At 29.8% G+C, this 8,896-nt stretch overlaps 1 non-coding gene across 1 annotated transcript; it reads right to left on the bottom strand.

The window, feature by feature from the left end:
- Nucleotides 1-3,625: 3,625 nt before the first annotated feature.
- Nucleotides 3,626-3,697, bottom strand: TRNAD-GUC (transfer RNA aspartic acid (anticodon GUC)). The gene has a single exon. It is a non-coding gene; the product is annotated as a tRNA-Asp (tRNA).
- Nucleotides 3,698-8,896: the final 5,199 nt, after the last annotated feature.

Raw genomic sequence — 8,896 nt, 5'->3', positions numbered from 1 at the left:
TATATAAATAAAGTAGACATTTTTCGGCGCGCTACATAAGTAAAGGTATATTTTTGACCAATTAAAAATTAGATTTCTATTTTATTTTAGAATAAAAAAATTCACTTGCCACCTTAACAAAATTCATTTTTACCGTCAGTACTTTTTTTTTTATGATATATAATCAAACATACAATAATTATGACATATATACGTTATTTATACATTGTAGTAAAAATATAAATGTCAAAAACATTAGAATATATTCTTCTATCTTTAACTTTTAAGGAAAACTTACAATCACATTTTTACAAAGAAGGTTTATATTTGTATAAAATTATGCTAGAACTAATTCATTTACTTAAACAATGGTTAACCAATTAAGAAATAACGTGTATAATACCTGTATAGACATTTTAGTTTCTAGTAATCGAGACCTAAAAAGAATCCTGTGATATAAAATAGAGTGGGTCTAGATGTAAGAATCATGCCAAAAAAATTCATTATAGATTTGGGATATAAAATATAAAATATAATATGCTAGTAAGTTGATTCAAGTATAACATATCCTACAAATATAATATGCCGGTAAGTATTGTATGTGGCTAGCCACACGATGTGGTCACATTAGTTTATATTCTTTATGAGAGTAATGTTCATTTGTATGTTGAGTAACCTCATTTTTTCATAAGAGTAACCCAACGTTGTACATAAAAGTAACCCAAATTATACGAGTAAAATCAAGTAATTTAGAAATAAGTAACTCCATTTGTTTATTCGAGTAACCCCTATTATTTTGTTTTAAAAAAATAATTCCACTTATTAAAGAGAGTAATCCCCCTTTTTTTTTATTTAAGTAACCTACAAATACTTTAAAGTAATCCCATTTGCTAATCACCGTGGTCCCTATTACTTAATTAATTGTCTTATATAAGATTATGTGAAGTGGTCACACCATATAAGAATTTGTGAATATTAAGAGCTTATAGAAGGAATTATATTAAACTAATATAAATCAACATATATATATATATATATATATATATATATATATATATATATATATATATATATATATATATATATTGTTAAAGGTATTATATTTATTTGACAAAGATTTTATACATGTTTATTTACTGTTGAGAAAGATTGTAGGGTACGTACTCCATAAAATAATTACTTTACAAAAATATTCCTATGTAAAAATATGCAATAATATTTATGAATAGAATTTTTGAAAAGTATACACTATAACAATTTTTAACTAAAAATAAAAATAAAAATAAACTAAAATAGGTACCTGTGTCATATTTGGAGAAGATTATGTAATACTATGTAAAATTAATATGGCAAGAATATATCTTAATATGATTTTTGACAAAGATATACCGTAATAATTTTTAACTAAAAATAAACTAAACTAAAACAGGGACACGTGTCAGCCATGAAGCTAGTGTACACTGTTTTAGTATAATATATAGATAGACTACTAATCTCCCAGACTCCCATGAACTACATTTTGAGAAGTGTGATTTGATACTGTATGATATACTTCCTTTGTTATCGTCATGGTTTTAACTTTTATACTTGTCGATATATAAATTTGACCGTTATAAACTTCCTTTGTTATCGTCATGGTTTTAAGTTTTATACGTGTCTATATATAAATTTGACCATTATTTGTAATTATCTATCATCTATAATCATATAACTAGTATATAAAGCTAAACTTTTAAACAGGCCACGAGATAGCGACACTTGGCGTTCCAACTTTTCGCCAAGTGTCGCACCACGTTGGATGGATTTAGATAAACTTAGGATAAAAAATTAGTTTAGAATTCTATTTTTAATCAAATTTGGATAGAATTTTAGGATAAAATTGTAACTTTAGAGTTTTATTTTCGATAAGATACCAATATTTCAGAGGTACAAATTGAAATATAATTTTATTCAAAAAAAAAATTATAATTCTCAAAAATTTTCATATAAATTTATTTTTTATATCATAATATTTTTTGGAGCAAAGGAAATAATTCAAAACCTAAAACGTCCCTTTATAATAATATACTTCTTCACAATCTAATATAATTTTATTACTATTTAGACCTGTCAATCAGGGTCGAGTCATGAGTCATCTTGGATCGGGTCACTTCAAGTTATGGGTGAAGAAATGTTAAACCCTTGCTCAAAATTTTGGGTTCGGGTCAACCCAACGAGCTTTAAACATTTTTTTTTAATTTAATTTTTGCTAATTTTTTTTTTTTTTTTGTGTATTTAATCGAACGTTTTCACCAATACTATTATTAGTCATTACATGCCTACTAGATAAGAAATTGGATTTTTTGACTTTTACCACCAAAAAAAATCACGAAATTGTTTTTTATTACCAAAAATTTTAAAAGTTTTATTTTACCACCAAAAAAATCTAAAAAATTATTTTTTTACCACCTACCGTCAAGAAAACTGTTAAATTTAACGATTAAAAAAAATTCTTCGATTTTCGTGCGCAAAACATGTTGTTCATAGGTTTCGGGGGGCATTTTGGTCATATGGGTCCAATTTGAAGTCAGAATTGACAATAAATGATCGAAAATGCTTCGTTTTGCGTTTCACGCAAACCGAGGTATTTTTAAACACGCAAAAAGAAGCATTTCTGATCTTTTTTGTCAATTCTGACCTCAAATTGGACCCAAAGGACCATAATGCCCCCCAAATTCCCTAAACATGATGTGTTTGGCACGAAAATCGAAGAATTTAAAATATTCTGTTAGGTTTTTTATGGCAGGTGATAAAAAAACAATTTTTTTTGTGGTAAAATAAAAATTTTAAAATTTTTGATAGTAAAAAGCAATTTTGTGATTTTTTTTTTTTTTTGTGGTAAAAGTCAAAAAATCCTAACAAATTTGATTAAAAATTTGATTTTGTGTATTTTAGAATTTGACATATGGATTAAAAATTTATCTTAAAATTCAATAAATAGCCCGAGAATCGCACTGGGCACAAAACTAGTTTTATTAATACCCAAGGGATTAATATATTGATAACATGTGTCATACTTTGTCATCATAACATTTATGACATAGCGCCACATACATGATGACATGACAATACATTGGAATTTGGATTAGATTTGAACCATTACATCCCTTGAAATTCCCAAATTTTCATTACTATTATTCCACAATTAATGTCACTTTAGTACTTAATTAATATTCATATATGAATTGTAACTTTTTATTAAGCATTATATGTAATTCCATACTTAATTTTAAAACAAATAATACTGTAACGCTCTTTCGATCCCCAACTAATTTTATCATTTTTATTTTATTATTTATACTTAAGTATTGGTTTCAAAATATTAGTTAAACTCAAGGTAATTTTTTCATTTTGTATCTAAACATAACCAGGGGCATCGAATGGGCCCAAACTAGTTGAAATTTCATAACACGAAAAATGAGAACGTATTCACCATTAATTTCGTGAGTCAATTGCTCAAAGCCCAGATTTATACAACAAAATGACAAATTTGTAGCTTTGAATTCTGATGGAATTTTTAATTGTTAGATTTTGATGTTCAAAATTTACAGCTGCATCTACTGTTATTGGGGGGAGAATGAAAACTAAAGACTTGGATTTAAAAAATCGCCGTTGCCGGGGATCGAACCGGGGTCACCCGCGTGACAGGCGGGAATACTTACCACTATACTACAACGACTTAGTTGGTAAAATAATTAATATTTCGTTATTTAAATCTTGACAAAAATAAATAATAAAAAAACCTGTAATTTTCTAAATCCCAAGTGCATGTAAAGATTGTAAACCGTAAAACCCTTTTTTTTTTTTTTTTTTTAACAAAAAGAAAAGGATTTCATTAATGAAAGATAGCTAAACAACACTTACAAATAATTCCGAGGAAATCTAAAATTCCAACACAAATACAATTCACCTTAGAACTAGTTACATCGCAGATTCGATCAACGATCGCCTTTATAAAAATCTTCATCCGAAGTAATACAAACTGTGAGTTAGCACTAATTCGGCTTGAGATCCACGGATTAATAGTTGTTTGGGTGAGAAAACTCATATGGCCTTCTAGATACTTTTAGAGATTGTGAAACCCTAAATCTTCAATCTTTGGCAGACGAATAAAAAAATAAATTAAACCTAAAAGAATAAACACCATCATACAGATATGATCCTTTATTGAAAGCAATTAAAAAGATTTTTGAGGCTTATCACCGGTAAAAACACCGGTGGAAGCCCCTACAAAAGTTTACAATTGAGACCAGAAGAAAAAAGATGGAAGAGAAAGAGAGAGAAGGAGAAGATTGAAGGAAAACCTTTAAAAAAGCAGAGAAAATCTAGCAATGGAGGCTAGAAAACCCTCCCTAGGGAGAAATCCTAGAGGGAACCAAAAAACCCTCCCAAGGAGAAAACCTAGAAGGAACTATTTGGTAACTTTTTTTATCCTAATTATTAAATCTATGCAACTTTTTTTTATCCTATTCTACAAAAAGTATAAAACCCCTTTTTGTTCAACTCTCGGATCGTGGTAGTTTAAATTTTTAACTCATTTTACATCTTTTTTTCTCATTTAAAAAATTTTAAAAATGAACAAAACTGATATCTTTAGACAATTATTTATTTATTTATATTTTTTTTATTTTAAACTAACCTTTAGATTTTGCACTTAGGTATATCTAAAAAAATTCATTTAGACTTAAACATTACTTAATCCTTTTTTATTTTTCTTTTTTTGCTTATGGTCATTGTAGGCGTCGTTCGAAGCGCGCCAACGTAAGTATCTTGTGAATATGCTTGACACTCTTAGAAAGTGAGAATTGATATATACGATTAGCGAAAAGGAAAGTAGGGAGCCGCTAACAAGTTTTTGAGGAACTTGTAAACCGTTCACGGATCATAAAAGGCAACCACGATAAAGGGACAACGAAAGGCAACAACAATTGACCCGTGAAAGTTACACCCCAGTCATAATCCATGAGATTACTAACTTCATATGGTTCGGAACCACGAAATGAGGATCGGGGATGATGGTACGAAGTGAGTCATGGAGTCACATTCCCCCGTTTTGGCCTCTACTCAATTCTTATAGCGAAAAGTATTCCTACAATCTCAAAGGCATGTAAACAATATATCCAATTTGCTACAAACTATTATTATGCTAAATTGGTTGAATATTAATGCAACATAATTCTAAAATATTGTGATAACTTCGATTAAGTAACAAGATTAAAAAGGAACCTAAACCGGTTGTCCAAATTATCTTATTAGTCATGATTTTCAATTATATATTCCCTTTAACATGCAATATGGTGATTAATAAATATAATAAAATCAACATTAATAAATATAATAAAATCAACATTAATATTGGAAGCAATTTAACAACAATAACGTTAGTTAAATCAAATAATAATAAAACCTAATCATGATACTAGCAACAAGAATAAAAATAAGAGTAATTAAGTGATTAATACTCACTTTCTGCGTTTCCTTGAATTGCTACATCATGAATAAATTGTTAGTAACTTCAATAAAAATATAAATCAAATTAAAATTAAATTAAATTAAATTAAATAAAAAGTAGAGTTGATTTGGTCCAAACCCTCAGTTAATTATACCTGTAATCCCCCACATTTTTCGATATAATTATAATGTATTAGTTTATTATTTATAATTATTTATACAAATATTTCTATTTTTGATTTTCTAAGTATGAATTATTTTGAGGAAAATAATAAGATTTTATTAAACTATTAAGTTTAGTCTAATTACAATTTACTTTTCTTGAATATATTTGGCCCAAAGTTGATTTCCTACCCAAACCCAAATTTGCCAAAGTCAAATCCTAATTCTACTTGGGTTAGGAATTTAGGCCCAACTTTTATAAAAACACAAAAAAAAACCCACCTTAATTCCCTTACTCCTCTCCTCCTCTTTCACGTAAGATCAAACACAAAAAAAAAAAAAAAAAGAAACCTCACTCTCTTTTTCCTCCCTCTTCACGAATTCCAGCAGAAAAAAAAAAAAATTTCGAAGCTGCCGCCACCTGCACCGCTACCCTCACCGGCCGCCGACCACCGCAGTTCGCCACCTCTCTTCCCCTTTTCCTTTATTTTTTTATTGCTTTATAATATTAATTGGAATGTCTAAAGATTCAAGCTTTAATTAAAAACTTTGTTCTAAATTACATTATTATGGTTTGATTATGTACCTAGTTTATAAAAGATTATAAATTTATGGGTTTTAGCATGTTTAAATTATTATATTAATTTTCAGATTTGGGTATGTATGAAATTAGGGTTTAAAGTGTTGATTTTTCATGTTTTAAGGCTTAATAACGTATAAGCAAGTTACTTAATTATTCTATGTTTAAATTATGTCAAAGTATGATTATTTTGGTTGTATATTAATTTTCAGATTTTATATATTGTAAAATTTGAGTTTTATGTTGTTTATTTGAAGGGTTTTAAGGTTTAAGGTGTAATACACTATTCTAATCATTAAATTGTTAATGTAGACCTTTAAAGGTTTGAAATTTATAATTTAAATTAATTTTCAGATTTGATATAATCTGATTTTTATTAGTTTTGAGCCAAAAATAAGGTTTTAGAATGCTTCTATATGATTTAAACAAATATTTATGCAATATGCTAAGTATAAATTATTTGAATTACAAAAACTAATGATAAAACGAATTTTCAGCATGTATTATTAAGATAAACTTGCTGTAATTTTGTATTATACACTATATTTTCATAATTTTAACACATAAACTTGTAGTTGGGATGTTGTACTACTAATTTTGACTAATGGGAACAATTTAAAGGCTTTATTTTAATGGTTTGAGAGGTTTTAAAATGCTTTAGTATTGCTGTAAATTTAATGGCTTGAGTATTGATTCCTCACTGTTTGCTTTTGGAGGGGACTTTGTAGAAGGCGACTTCTAGTTTCTAAAGTGGCCAATCGAATTGTTTACTCAAGGTACGTATAAGTTACAAACCTTGCTTTTAGGTGCATGTTTAAGGATGGATCGAGAACTTAGTATCATGTATAGGGATGACTGGGTTAAATTGTTTGGTTATACATTGTGAATTTCATTTAAAGTGCACTATTCCTTACTGCAATTATTGGTTATGCTCTAATTATGCAAGGTGCGCTTAGAGGCAAAGGTATGTGATTGGTGAAATGATTTATTTATTACTCATTCATGATTAATGAAATAGGATGAATAAAGGAAAGATACAAGTCTTATAAGACAAGGTTAAGAATTTGGGGTGCCTTATGCACTCAAGGTGTTTATACACCGAGGTAGTAAAGGAATAAATAATAAATGTTGTTTTGTCACTAATAAATCAAGAATTGAAATCGGAAACTTGCCTTGCTTGATTTAATTGTGTTTGGAATGTTTGTATTGTTATGCATATGAGTCATCACCAAGTTTAAACCTGTAAATCACGTAAAGTGCAAGATGGATGAGCAATAAAACTCTGGATTGGTGCACATCTGGAGTAATGACAATCAGGGGTTGGGGTACATGGGGTATTAGCCGTGTACTTTTCTCGAGGCCGTCTGATCTACGAGTCTCTTATTTCAAATATTTTTCTTAAAACTAGGAGTTAGGTGAGATCTCATACTAACTACGGTCACGGAGTCGCGCCTGTGGTCGTTGGATGTTTACTGATGTTTCTGAAATGAGGCATGGGGTTTTTCTTTATTGATGTCCAAATGGGACATGGGTTGGACAACCTTGTCTATTGCTAAATCCAATGAGTAAATTGAAATGAGTTAGCTACTATTAACTAGTGAAGTCTTATTAAATTGGACAGTTGAGTCATGTGTTGAGTTTATTATTTAATGACGCATATGTTTGATTATTAGTAGCATGTTAGGTATTTCTTAAATTATTTTGCAGCTTGTATGTACTCAGCTTTGCTGATTGCGCGCTTTTGTGTGTGTCCTTCTTTGGTCATGGCCTTTGCCTTTCAATGACCCTGTGACGATCCAATTTTTACACTTGTAATATTGGGGAGCAAAATAACCACAAGTTCTTACACATGCAGCATTCATCAGGGTTGTGGGATTTTGAGTAGAGAGTTGGTTGACTGCAGTTTATGTCTTTCACAAGTTGAATTTATTTTAACTCGATTTTTATTTGACACTATTTCTTTTGGTTTGAATTTGTTCGAACCCTGGATTTATTTACTTACTACTTTTTGTTGGGTTTTGATAAAGGGCCTTAATGGTTCCAACTTGTAATATTTATTTTGATTTAATCCTTTGATTTTGAGGTTTATTTATAACTGTTTTAAGTTTTCCGCTGCTAATTTCTGAAATAGCCTTAACGTTTGAACACGTGGCGGTAGCGCGCCAGTAATTCTCTTGAAATTGTTCAGGTTATATACAAGTTTTTAAGAGAGAATTATTGGGGTGTTACAATACCTTTCACGCTTTGGTTTAAGGACGGAACCTCGGGTCAAGTATGGACTCCTTGGAGTGCTTAGGGGGAGTATAAAATAGAAGGATAAGGTAGCTAGGGTATAGGATAAAGCAAGAGAGAAAGAGAGAAGAGAATAATATTTGGTGTAGAGGGAGAGAGAATGATTTTTGGTGCCCTGAACTGCAGAAAGGATGGGGTTATTTATAGAGAAAATGAGTAGGGGATCACACGAAACCCTAGAAAAGATAAAAACCCTAATTTGGGGCACTGTGACATGGTATGTTACACCGTGGCGCGGTGTAGAATCTGCCCTAAAATAATAAAAACGCGTGCAGTTGTGTACGCGGAGAAAACACGAAAATTTCCCATGTAATGGTATGTGTACCGTGACACGACAAAGAATGTCGCGACACGGCAATGTCCACCGTGGCGCATCACGTGGCGCCGTATCAC

The sequence above is a fragment of the Chenopodium album genome, chromosome 17 (genome assembly GCF_948465745.1).
Source record: "Chenopodium album chromosome 17, dcCheAlbu1.1, whole genome shotgun sequence".
Lineage (NCBI taxonomy): Eukaryota > Viridiplantae > Streptophyta > Magnoliopsida > Caryophyllales > Amaranthaceae > Chenopodium > Chenopodium album.
Note: the sequence above shows the minus strand (reverse complement) of the source record. Positions and strands in the feature narration are given on the sequence as shown.